Source organism: Oncorhynchus kisutch, linkage group LG16, assembly GCF_002021735.2.
Source record: "Oncorhynchus kisutch isolate 150728-3 linkage group LG16, Okis_V2, whole genome shotgun sequence".
In the NCBI taxonomy this organism is placed as follows: domain Eukaryota; kingdom Metazoa; phylum Chordata; class Actinopteri; order Salmoniformes; family Salmonidae; genus Oncorhynchus; species Oncorhynchus kisutch.
In genome coordinates, this window is record NC_034189.2 from 10,002,950 (window position 1) to 10,016,135 (window position 13,186).

Genomic DNA, 13,186 nt, shown 5'->3' on the forward strand with positions numbered 1-13,186 from the left:
GGGTAGGCCGTCATTGGCCCAGCATCGTCCGGTTTTGGCCGGGGTAGGCCGTCATTGGCCCAGCATCGTCCGGTTTTGGCCGGGGTAGGCCATCATTGTAGATAAGAATTTGTCCTTAACTGACTAGTTAAAACTTCTTAGGGCTTAAATCCCGTTAACGGGATCGCTATAACAGCAGCCAGTGAAAGTGCAGGGCGCCAAATTCAAAACAACAGAAATCCCATCATTAAAATTCCTCAAACATACAAGTATTATACACAATTTTAAAGATAAACTTGTTGTTAATCACAGCACGGTGTCCGATTTCAAAAAGGTTTCACGGAGAAAGCACACCAAATGATTATGTTAGGTCAGCACCTAGTCACAGAAAAACACAGCCATTTTTCCAGCCAAATTGAGGAGTCACAAAAAGCGGAAATAGAGATCAAATTAATCACTAACCTTTGATGATCTTCATCAGATGACACTCATAGGACTTCATGTTACACAATAAATGTATGTTTTGTTCGATAAAGTTCATATTTATATCCAAAAATCTCAGTTTACATTGGCGCGTTATGTTCAGTAATGTTTGCTTTCAAAACATCCGGTGATTTTGCAGAGAGCCACATCAATTTACAGAAACACTCATAATAAACATTGATAAAAGATATAAGTGTTATGCATAGATAAACTTCTCCTTAATGCAACCGCTGTGTCAGATTTCAAAAAGCTTTACGGAAAAAGCACACCATGCAATAATCTGAGTACAGCGCTCAGACACAAAAACAAGCCATACAGATACCCGCCATGTTGTGGAGTCAGTAAAAGTCAGAAATAGCGTTGCAAATATTCACTTACCTTTGATGATCTTTGTCAGAATGCACTCCCAGGAATCCCAGTTCCACAATAAATGTTTGTTTTGTTCGATAAAGTCCATCATTTATGTCCAAATATCTCTTTTTTGTTTGTGCGTTTAGTTCACAAATCCAAATTCATGAAGCGCAGGCACTTAGTTATATTACAGTTCGTAGAAACATGTCAAACGATGTATATAATCAATCTTTAGGATGTTTTTAACATAAATCAATATCACTTAGTCCAGACGAAAAGTCAAAAAAAAGTTATATCACAGTATCATACGATGCATATTATCAATCTTTAGGAAGTTTTTTTGAATCAATAATGTTTCAACTGGACATTTCCTTTGTCTTTAGGTATGAAAAGGAACGCAGCTAACTCTCACAGCCGCGCGCACGATTTCGCTCATGGCATTTTGCCAGACACCTGACTCAAACAGCTCTCATTCACTCCCCCTTCACAGTAGAAGCCTGAAACAAGGTTCTAAAGACTGTTGACATCTAGTGGAAGCTTTAGGAAGTGCAACCGGACCAAATTTACACTGTGTGGCAAATACTTGAAAACCTACAAACCTCAGATTTCCCACTTCCTGGTTGGATTTCTTTCTCAGGTTTTTGCCTGCCATATGAGTTCTGTTATACTCACAGACATCATTCAAACAGTTTTAGAAACTTCAGAGTGTTTTATATCCACATCTACTACTAATATGTATGTCTTAGCTTCTGGGCCTGAGTAGCAGGCAGTTAACTCTGGGCACCTTATTCATTCAAGCTACTCAATACTGCCCCCCTGCCATAAGAAGTTTTAAATCATGGTTTTAAAAAATACATATAGATCTGTGATCTGAATGTGTATTTATTGTGGACACCCAATTCTTATTCAGACAACTGGAAATACATATAGATCTGTGATCTGAATGTGTATTTATTGTGGACACCCAATTCTTATTCAGGCAACTGGAAATACATATAGATCTGTGATCTGAATGTGTATTTATTGTGGAAATAATCTACCTACTGATTTTAATTGGCAATAATTGAGAGTCACGTGTTGAGAGTCACGTGTTGAGAGTCACGTGTTGAGAGTCACGTGTTGAGAGTCACGTGTGTTATGATAGAATTAGCATTATAAAACAAATAACTAGTTTATAGCAAACAACCCAGAGGGTCAGAGAGTACAACAATTCTGTGCCACATCGTATGGGTCAGAGAGTACAACAATTCTGTGCCACATCGTATGGGTCAGAGAGTACAACAATTCTGTGCTACATCGTATGGGTCAGAGAGTACAACAATTCTGTGCCACATCGTATGGGTCAGAGAGTATAACAATTCTGTGCCACATCGTATGGGTCAGAGAGTACAACAATTCTGTGCCACATCGTATGGGTCAGAGAGTACAACAATTCTGTGCTACATCGTATGGGTCAGAGAGTACAACAATTCTGTGCCACATCGTATGGGTCAGAGAGTATAACAATTCTGTGCCACATCGTATGGGTCAGAGAGTACAACAATTCTGTGCTACATCGTATGGGTCAGAGAGTACAACAATTCTGTGCCACATCGTATGGGTCAGAGAGTATAACAATTCTGTGCCACATCGTATGGGTCAGAGAGTACAACAATTCTGTGCCACATCGTATGGGTCAGAGAGTACAACAATTCTGTGCTACATCGTATGGGTCAGAGAGTACAACAATTCTGTGCCACATCGTATGGGTCAGAGAGTACAACAATTCTGTGCCACATCGTATGGGTCAGAGAGTACAACAATTCTGTGCTACATCGTATGGGTCAGAGAGTACAACAATTCTGTGCCACATCGTATGGGTCAGAGAGTACAACAATTCTGTGCTACATCGTATGGGTCAGAGAGTACAACAATTCTGTGCTACATCGTATGGGTCAGAGAGTACAACAATTCTGTGCTACATCGTATGGGTCAGAGAGTACAACAATTCTGTGCTACATCGTATGGGTCAGAGAGTACAACAATTCTGTGCCACATCGTATGGGTCAGAGAGTACAACAATTCTGTGCCTCATCGTATGGGTCAGAGAGTACACCAATTCTGTGCCACATCGTATGGGTCAGAGAGTACAACAATTCTGTGCCACATCGTATGGGTCAGAGAGTACAACAATTCTGTGCTACATCGTATGGGTCAGAGAGTACAACAATTCTGTGCTACATCGTATGGGTCAGAGAGTACAACAATTCTGTGCTACATCGTATGGGTCAGAGAGTACAACAATTCTGTGCTACATCGTATGGGTCAGAGAGTACAACAATTCTGTGCTACATCGTATGGGTCAGAGAGTACAACAATTCTGTGCTACATCGTATGGGTCAGAGAGTAGAACAATTCTGTGCTACATCGTATGGGTCAGAGAGTACAACAATTCTGTGCTACATCGTATGGGTCAGAGAGTACAACAATTCTGTGCTACATCGTATGGGTCAGAGAGTACAACAATTCTGTGCCACATCGTATGGGTCAGAGAGTACAACAATTCTGTGCTACATCGTATGGGTCAGAGAGTACAACAATTCTGTGCCACATCGTATGGGTCAGAGAGTATAACAATTCTGTGCCACATCGTATGGGTCAGAGAGTACAACAATTCTGTGCCACATCGTATGGGTCAGAGAGTACAACAATTCTGTGCTACATCGTATGGGTCAGAGAGTACAACAATTCTGTGCCACATCGTATGGGTCAGAGAGTACAACAATTCTGTGCCACATCGTATGGGTCAGAGAGTACAACAATTCTGTGCCACATCGTATGGGTCAGAGAGTACAACAATTCTGTGCCACATCGTATGGGTCAGAGAGTACAACAATTCTGTGCCACATCGTATGGGTCAGAGAGTACAACAATTCTGTGCTACATCGTATGGGTCAGAGAGTACAACAATTCTGTGCTACATCGTATGGGTCAGAGAGTACAACAATTCTGTGCTACATCGTATGGGTCAGAGAGTACAACAATTCTGTGCTACATCGTATGGGTCAGAGAGTACAACAATTCTGTGCTACATCGTATGGGTCAGAGAGTACAACAATTCTGTGCCACATCGTATGGGTCAGAGAGTACAACAATTCTGTGCCACATCGTATGGGTCAGAGAGTACAACAATTCTGTGCTACATCGTATGGGTCAGAGAGTACAACAATTCTGTGCTACATCGTATGGGTCAGAGAGTACAACAATTCTGTGCTACATCGTATGGGTCAGAGAGTACAACAATTCTGTGCTACATCGTATGGGTCAGAGAGTACAACAATTCTGTGCTACATCGTATGGGTCAGAGAGTACAACAATTCTGTGCTACATCGTATGGGTCAGAGAGTACAACAATTCTGTGCCACATCGTATGGGTCAGAGAGTACAACAATTCTGTGCTACATCGTATGGGTCAGAGAGTACAACAATTCTGTGCCACATCGTATGGGTCAGAGAGTACAACAATTCTGTGCTACATCGTATGGGTCAGAGAGTACAACAATTCTGTGCTACATCGTATGGGTCAGAGAGTACAACAATTCTGTGTCACATCGTATGGGTCAGAGAGTACAACAATTCTGTGCTACATCGTATGGGTCAGAGAGTACAACAATTCTGTGCTACATCGTATGGGTCAGAGAGTACAACAATTCTGTGCTACATCGTATGGGTCAGAGAGTACAACAATTCTGTGCCACATCGTATGGGTCAGAGAGTACAACAATTCTGTGCTACATCGTATGGGTCAGAGAGTACAACAATTCTGTGCCACATCGTATGGGTCAGAGAGTACAACAATTCTGTGCCACATCGTATGGGTCAGAGAGTACAACAATTCTGTGCCACATCGTATGGGTCAGAGAGTACAACAATTCTGTGCTACATCGTATGGGTCAGAGAGTACAACAATTCTGTGCCACATCGTATGGGTCAGAGAGTACAACAATTCTGTGCCACATCGTATGGGTCAGAGAGTACAACAATTCTGTGCCACATCGTATGGGTCAGAGAGTACAACAATTCTGTGCTACATCGTATGGGTCAGAGAGTACAACAATTCTGTGCTACATCGTATGGGTCAGAGAGTACAACAATTCTGTGCTACATCATATGGGTCAGAGAGTACAACAATTCTGTGCCACATCGTATGGGTCAGAGAGTACAACAATTCTGTGCTACATCGTATGGGTCAGAGAGTACAACAATTCTGTGCCACATCGTATGGGTCAGAGAGTACAACAATTCTGTGCTACATCGTATGGGTCAGAGAGTACAACAATTCTGTGCTACATCGTATGGGTCAGAGAGTACAACAATTCTGTGCTACATCGTATGGGTCAGAGAGTACAACAATTCTGTGCCACATCGTATGGGTCAGAGAGTACAACAATTCTGTGCCACATCGTATGGGTCAGAGAGTACAACAATTCTGTGCCACATCGTATGGGTCAGAGAGTACAACAATTCTGTGCTACATCGTATGGGTCAGAGAGTACAACAATTCTGTGCTACATCGTATGGGTCAGAGAGTACAACAATTCTGTGCTACATCGTATGGGTCAGAGAGTACAACAATTCTGTGCTACATCGTATGGGTCAGAGAGTAAATCAGGTGACAACGACTGTTCTTTAAGAGCTTTGACCTTCTCACTGTCAATATAGTGGATAACGTTGGTGTGGACCTCCCAATGAGGCAGTTAGAAATTGACAGTGTAATTATGTAAATGTCCTCTGGGATAAAGCTTTGGCGATGACGGCCTGGCTATTGAATTTTGATGAAGCACTAGAGACTGAATCTGTGCCCTCCGTCCATGTGCCGAGCCCCTCTCTCTCTCTCTCTCTCTCTCTCTATCTCTGTCTCTCTCTCTCTCCCTCTCTCTCTCTCTCTCTCTCTCTCTCTCTCTCTCTCTCTCTCTCTCTCTCTCTGTCTCTCTGTCTCTCTGTCTCTCTCTCTCTCTCTCTCTCTCTCTCTCTCTCTCTCTCTCTCTCTCTCTCTCTCTCTCTCTCTCTCTCTCTCTCTCTGCTACCCAAGCCTTGGTAAGGAACATTTAGAGGTGGGAAGTTCCCGACCATTAAATCTGTTGAACAGCAACTATAAGCTGTTAGCCAAGACCCTCACCCTGCACTTAGAGATGGTGATCCCATCAATAATTCATATATAAACCAGGTTGGGTTCATCCCAGGTCGTCTCTCCACCCATAACATGTGTAGGCTGTTTTAATGTCATGTCTGAGGCTCACTCTCTTAAATCTCCAGTTATAACAGGGTCCTTGGATTCCCAGCAGGACTCAGGGCGGAGAAAACAAAACTGTTCCATTAGCTGGGTCAGGCTCTTATACAGTGTCCCTGTCTGGTCCCATTAGCTGGGTCAGGCTCTTATACAGTGTCCCTGTCTGGTCCCATTAGCTGGGTCAGGCTCTTATACAGTGTCCTTGTCTGGTCCCATTAGCTGGGTCAGGCTCTTATACAGTGTCCCTGTCTGGTCCCATTAGCTGGGTCAGGCTCTTATGCAGTGTCCCTGTCTGGTCCCATTAGCTGGGTCAGGCTCTTATACAGTGTCCCTGTCTGGTCCCATTAGCTGGGTCAGGCTCTTATACAGTGTCCCTGTCTGGTCCCATTAGCTGGGTCAGGCTCTTATGCAGTGTCCCTGTCTGGTCCCATTAGCTGGGTCAGGCTCTTATACAGTGTCCCTGTCTGGTCCCATTAGCTGGGTCAGGCTCTTATACAGTGTCCCTGTCTGGTCCCATTAGCTGGGTCAGGCTCTTATACAGTGTCCCTGTCTGGTCCCATTAGCTGGGTCAGGCTCTTATACAGTGTCCCTGTCTGGTCCCATTAGCTGGGTCAGGTTCTTATACAGTGTCCCTGTCTGGTCCCATTAGCTGGTTCAGGCTCTTATACAGTGTCCCTGTCTGGTCCCATTAGCTGGGTCAGGCTCTTATACAGTGTCCCTGTCTGGTCCCATTAGCTGGGTCAGGCTCTTATACAGTGTCCCTGTCTGGTCCCATTAGCTGGGTCAGGCTCTTATGCAGTGTCCCTGTCTGGTCCCAATAGCTGGTTCAGGCTCTTATACAGTGTCCCTGTCCGGTCCCATTAACTGGGTCAGGCTCTTATGCAGTGTCCCTGTCTGGTCCCATTAGCTGGGATACAGTGTCCCTGTCTGGTCCCATTAGCTGGGTCAGGCTCTTATACAGTGTCCCTGTCTGGTCCCATTAGCTGGGATACAGTGTCCCTGTTTGGTCCCATTAGCTGGGTCAGGCTCTTATACAGTGTCCCTGTCTGGTCCCATTAGCTGGGATACAGTGTCCCTGTCTGGTCCCATTAGCTGGGATACAGTGTCCCTGTCTGGTCCCATTAGCTGGGTCAGGCTCTTATACAGTGTCTCTGTCTGGTCCTATTAGCTGGGTCAGGCTCTTATACAGTCTTATACAGTATACATGTCTCATTCCATTAGCTGGTCTCTATGAGGTGAGACAGGGTTGTTCCACTAGTCTCTATGAGGTGAGACAGGGTTGTTCCACTAGTCTCTATGAGGTGAGACAGGGTTGTTCCTCTAGTCTCTATGAGGTGAGACAGGGTTGTTCCACTAGTCTCTATGAGGTGAGACAGGGTTGTTCCACTAGTCTCTATGAGGTGAGACAGGGTTGTTCCGCTAGTCTCTATGAGGTGAGACAGGGTTGTCCTGCTGGTCTCTATGAGGTGAGACAGAGTTGTTTCACTAGTCTCTATGAGGTGAGACAGAGTTGTTCCACTAGTCTCTATGAGGTGAGACAGGGTTGTTCCACTAGTCTCTATGAGATGAGACAGAGTTGTTCCACTAGTCTCTATGAGGTGAGACAGGGTTGTTCCACTAGTCTCTATGAGGTGAGACAGGGTTGTTCCACTAGTCCCTATGAGGTGAGACAGGGTTGTTCCACAATATTTAAGAGATATAGATTTTTTGTTGTTGTTGGTATTTAACCCCAAATCTTTGTCATTAAACAGCCTCTATTTTTTGCCGCGCCGACATTGACCTCTTACTTTGCTATGTTCATCTTTCCCTCGATCCTGACTAGTCTCCCAGTCCATGATGCTCAAAAACATCCCCACAGCATGATGTTGCCGCCACCATGCTTCACCATCGGGATGGTGCCAGGTTTCCTCCAGACATGACGCTTGGCATTCAGGCCGAAGATTTTAATCTTGGTTTCATCAGACCAGAGAATCTTGTTTTTCATGGTCTGAGAGTCCCTTAGGTGCCTTTTGGCAAACTCCAAGCAGGCTGTCGTGTGACTTTTACTGAGAAGTGTCTTCCGTCTGGCCACTCTACCATAAAGGCCTGGTTGGTGGAGTGCTGCAGAGATGGTTGTCCTTCTGGAAGGTTGTCCCATCTCAACAGAGGAACTCTAGAGCTCCATCGCAGTGATCATCGGGTTCTTGGTCAACTCCCTGACCAGGGCCCTTCTACCCCGATTGCTCAGTTTGGCTGGGCAGTCAGCTCTAGGAAGAGTCTTAGTGGTTCCACACTTCTTGCATTTAAGAAAGGTGGAGGCCACTGTGCTCTTGGGGACCTTCAATGCTGCAGAATTATATATATTTGTTTCTATCTGTGCCTCGACACAATCCTGTCTCAGAGCTCTACTGACAACCCCTTCAACCTCATGGCTTGGTTTTGCCTTGTCATGCACGGTCAACTTTGGGACTTTATATAGACAGGTGTGTGACATTCCAAATCATGTCCAATCAGTTGAATTTAGGACAGGTGGACCCCAATCAAGTTGTAGAAATATCTCAAGGATGATCAATGGAAACAGGATGCACCTGAGCTCAATTTGTCATTATGGGGTATTGTGATGTCATTATAGGGTATTGTGATGTCATTATGGGGTATTGTTATGTCATTATGGGGTATTGTGATGTCATTATGGGGTATTGTGATGTCATTGAGGGGTATTGAGGGCTATTGTCTGTAGATTGATGAGGATAATTTATTTTTCTTTTTTGTCATGAGTTCCTCATGTTCGAAAAAAATGTAGAATAAGTGAAGGGGTGTGAAATCTTTCTGAATGCATTGTATCTACAGCTTTAAAAAAACAGTCATATACTTGGTCGGTACTAAAATAAGGATGCTGAACCTGCCTACAGAGTTAGATCAGAACCTCAGGAAAGCTGCGTCCACTGAGAGGAACTGTGGCTTTTATAGACTGTTGTTTTTCTCCCAAACACATCTTCCTCCATTCAGACAGCAGGGGACCTGAACACTTCTCTCAGACATCTTCCTCCATTCAGACAGCAGGGGACCTGAACACTTCTCTCATACATCTTCCTCCATTCAGACAGCAGGGGACCTGAACACTTCTCTCAGACATCTTCCTCCATTCAGACAGCAGGGGACCTGAACACTTCTCTCATACATCTTCCTCCATTCAGACAGCAGGGGACCTGAACACTTCTCTCATACATCTTCCTCCATTCAGACAGCATGGGGACCTGAACACTTTACTCATACATCTTCCTCCATTCAGACAGCAGGGGACCTGAACACTTCTCTCAGACATCTTCCTCCATTCAGACAGCAGGGGACCTGAACACTTCTCTCAGACATCTTCCTCCATTCAGACAGCAGGGGACCTGAACACTTCTCTCATACATCTTCCTCCATTCAGACAGCAGGGGACCTGAACACTTCTCTCATACATCTTCCTCCATTCAGACAGCATGGGACCTGAACACTTCTCTCAGACATCTTCCTCCATTCAGACAGCATGGGGACCTGAACACTTCTCTCATACATCTTCCTCCATTCAGACAGCAGGGGACCTGAACACTTCTCTCATACATCTTCCTCTATTCAGACAGCAGGGGACCTGAACACTTCTCTCATACATCTTCCTCCATTCAGACAGCATGGGACCTGAACACTTCTCTCATACATCTTCCTCTATTCAGACAGCAGGGGACCTGAACACTTCTCTCATACATCTTCCTCTATTCAGACAGCAGGGGACCTGAACACTTCTCTCATACATCTTCCTCTATTCAGACAGCAGGGGACCTGAACACTTCTCTCATACATCTTCCTCTATTCAGACAGCAGGGGACCTGAACACTTCTCTCATACATCTTCCTCCATTCAGACAGCATGGGGACCTGAACGCTTCTCTCAGACATCTTCCTCCATTCAGACAGCATGGGGACCTGAATGCTTCTCTCAGACATCTTCCTCCATTCAGACAGCATGGGACCTGAACACTTCTCTCAGACATCTTCCTCCATTCAGACAGCATGGGGACCTGAACACTTCTCTCATACATCTTCCTCCATTCAGACAGCATGGGGACCTGAACACTTCTCTCATACATCTTCCTCCATTCAGACAGCAGGGGACCTGAACACTTCTCTCATACATCTTCCTCTATTCAGACAGCAGGGGACCTGAACACTTCTCTCATACATCTTCCTCCATTCAGACAGCATGGGACCTGAACACTTCTCTCATACATCTTCCTCTATTCAGACAGCAGGGGACCTGAACACTTCTCTCATACATCTTCCTCTATTCAGACAGCAGGGGACCTGAACACTTCTCTCATACATCTTCCTCTATTCAGACAGCAGGGGACCTGAACACTTCTCTCATACATCTTCCTCTATTCAGACAGCATGGGGACCTGAACACTTCTCTCACTCCTCCATTCAGACAGCAGGGGACCTGAACACTTCTCTCAGACATCTTCCTCCATTCAGACAGCAGGGGACCTGAACACTTCTCTCAGACATCTTCCTCCATTCAGACAGCATGGGGACCTGAACACTTCTCTCAGACATCTTCCTCCATTCAGACAGCAGGGGACCTGAACACTTCTCTCAGACATCTTCCTCCATTCAGACAGCAGGGGACCTGAACACTTCTCTCATACATCTTCCTCCATTCAGACAGCATGGGGACCTGAACACTTCTCTCAGACATCTTCCTCCATTCAGACAGCAGGGGACCTGAACACTTCTCTCATACATCTTCCTCTATTCAGACAGCAGGGGACCTGAACACTTCTCTCATACATCTTCCTCCATTCAGACAGCATGGGGACCTGAACGCTTCTCTCAGACATCTTCCTCCATTCAGACAGCATGGGGACCTGAACGCTTCTCTCATACATCTTCCTCTATTCAGACAGCAGGGGGCCTGAACACTTCTCTCATACATCTTCCTCCATTCAGACAGCATGGGGACCTGAACACTTTTCTCAGACATCTTCCTCCATTCAGACAGCATGGGACCTGAACACTTCTCTCAGACATCTTCCTCCATTCAGACAGCATGGGACCTGAACACTTCTCTCATACATCTTCCTCCATTCAGACAGCATGGGGACCTGAACACTTCTCTCAGACATCTTCCTCCATTCAGACAGCATGGGACCTGAACACTTCTCTCTCACATCTTCCTCCATTCAGACAGCAGGGGACCTGAACACTTCTCTCAGACATCTTCCTCCATTTAGACAGCAGGGGACCTGAACACTTCTCTCTCACATCTTCCTCCATTCAGACAGCATGGGGACCTGAACACTTCTCTCAGACATCTTCCTCCATTCAGACAGCAGGGGACCTGAACACTTCTCTCATACATCTTCCTCTATTCAGACAGCATGGGACCTGAACACTTCTCTCATACATCTTCCTCCATTCAGACAGCATGGGACCTGAACACTTCTCTCAGACATCTTCCTCCATTCAGACAGCATGGGGACCTGAACACTTCTCTCACTCCTCCATTCAGACAGCAGGGGACCTGAACACTTCTCTCAGACATCTTCCTCCATTCAGACAGCAGGGGACCTGAACACTTCTCTCAGACATCTTCCTCCATTCAGACAGCATGGGGACCTGAACACTTCTCTCAGACATCTTCCTCCATTCAGACAGCAGGGGACCTGAACACTTCTCTCAGACATCTTCCTCCATTCAGACAGCAGGGGACCTGAACACTTCTCTCACACATCTTCCTCCATTCAGACAGCAGGGGACCTGAACACTTCTCTCACACCATCGCAATGGGATCTATTTGTAGAAAAGGTCTGACCACTTCAAACTGTGTTAGGTACAAGATATTGTGCAGATCCTATATCACCTCTGTACGTATATCAAAGATGGATGAAATAATCTATCTGACAACTGTGGTAGTAACGGTTCTGTACTTCTCATGTCGTGGGAATGCCCTGCGGTGAAAACATTTTTTTTGGTCTAAAGTTATTTCAGTTTTGTCTGACATTTCTAACGGCTAAAACATTTCAACGTGTCTCTTCTCATGTTTTCTTGGTTGAAGCCCAGAAAAATGTGCTGTCTACTGTTTGTTATTATTGGATTGGTCCTTCAGTCAAGAGAACAATTCTTCTGAACAGGAAGGAAGGTATAAAAGCCTAACTTGAGTTTTCTGTGGACTGCTGGAATGGGGGATGACACTTTGACCTTTTATACATGGGGAGCTTGTCTGCTCAAGGACTTCCATGGGTATTTTATAAGGTCACTGGGTCACCAGGCACAACTTCTGGGACTCTACTTAATGGACATATGGAAGTTTGAATCCTGTAGTCCATACTTGGATATCTGGTAATTAGAAAACAATTTGAAGTGGAAACCTTGTGATGAACTCTCTTCTCTCCTCTATCTCTTTCTCTCTCTCTCTCTCTGTCTCTCTCTCTCTCTCTCTCTCTCTCTCTCTCTCTCTCTCTCTCTCTCTGTCTCTGTCTCTCTCTCTCTCTCTCTCTCTCTCTCTCTCTCTCTCTCTCTCTGTCTCACTGTCTCGCTGTTTCTCTGTCTCTCTCTCTCTCTCTTCTTTCTATCTCTCTCTCCTCTCCTCTCTCTTCTTTCTCTCTCTCTCTCTCTCTCTCTCTCTCTCTCTCTCTCTCTCCTCTCTCTCTTCCCTCTCTCCCTCTTCCTCTCTCCCTCTTCTCTCTCTCTGGTGTCTCTCTTCTCTTCTTCTTCTTCTCTTCTCTTCTCTTCTCTCTCTTTCTTTCTCTTCTCTTCTTCTCTTCTCTTTCTTCTTCTTCTCTTCTCTTCTCTTCTCTCTCCTCTCTCACACTCTCTCACTCTCTCTCTCACCCCATCACCTCCCACCAGAGGGTGATATAGAGAGAGAGGAGAGAGAGAGGGAGAGAGAGAGAGAGAGAGAATGCTCTTAGCACAAAGGGAAGGTATAAAAACATTTAACATGACAATTCATCACGGTCACTATGACAAAAAGAGGGGGGATGGAAAAGACAAGAGAAAAGACAAAAAATATAGAAGCAATGCAAGGTCATAAAGAAGTAGTTCTTTCACTTCCACATTTCAAGGTTTCCATTAAAATAGCTTT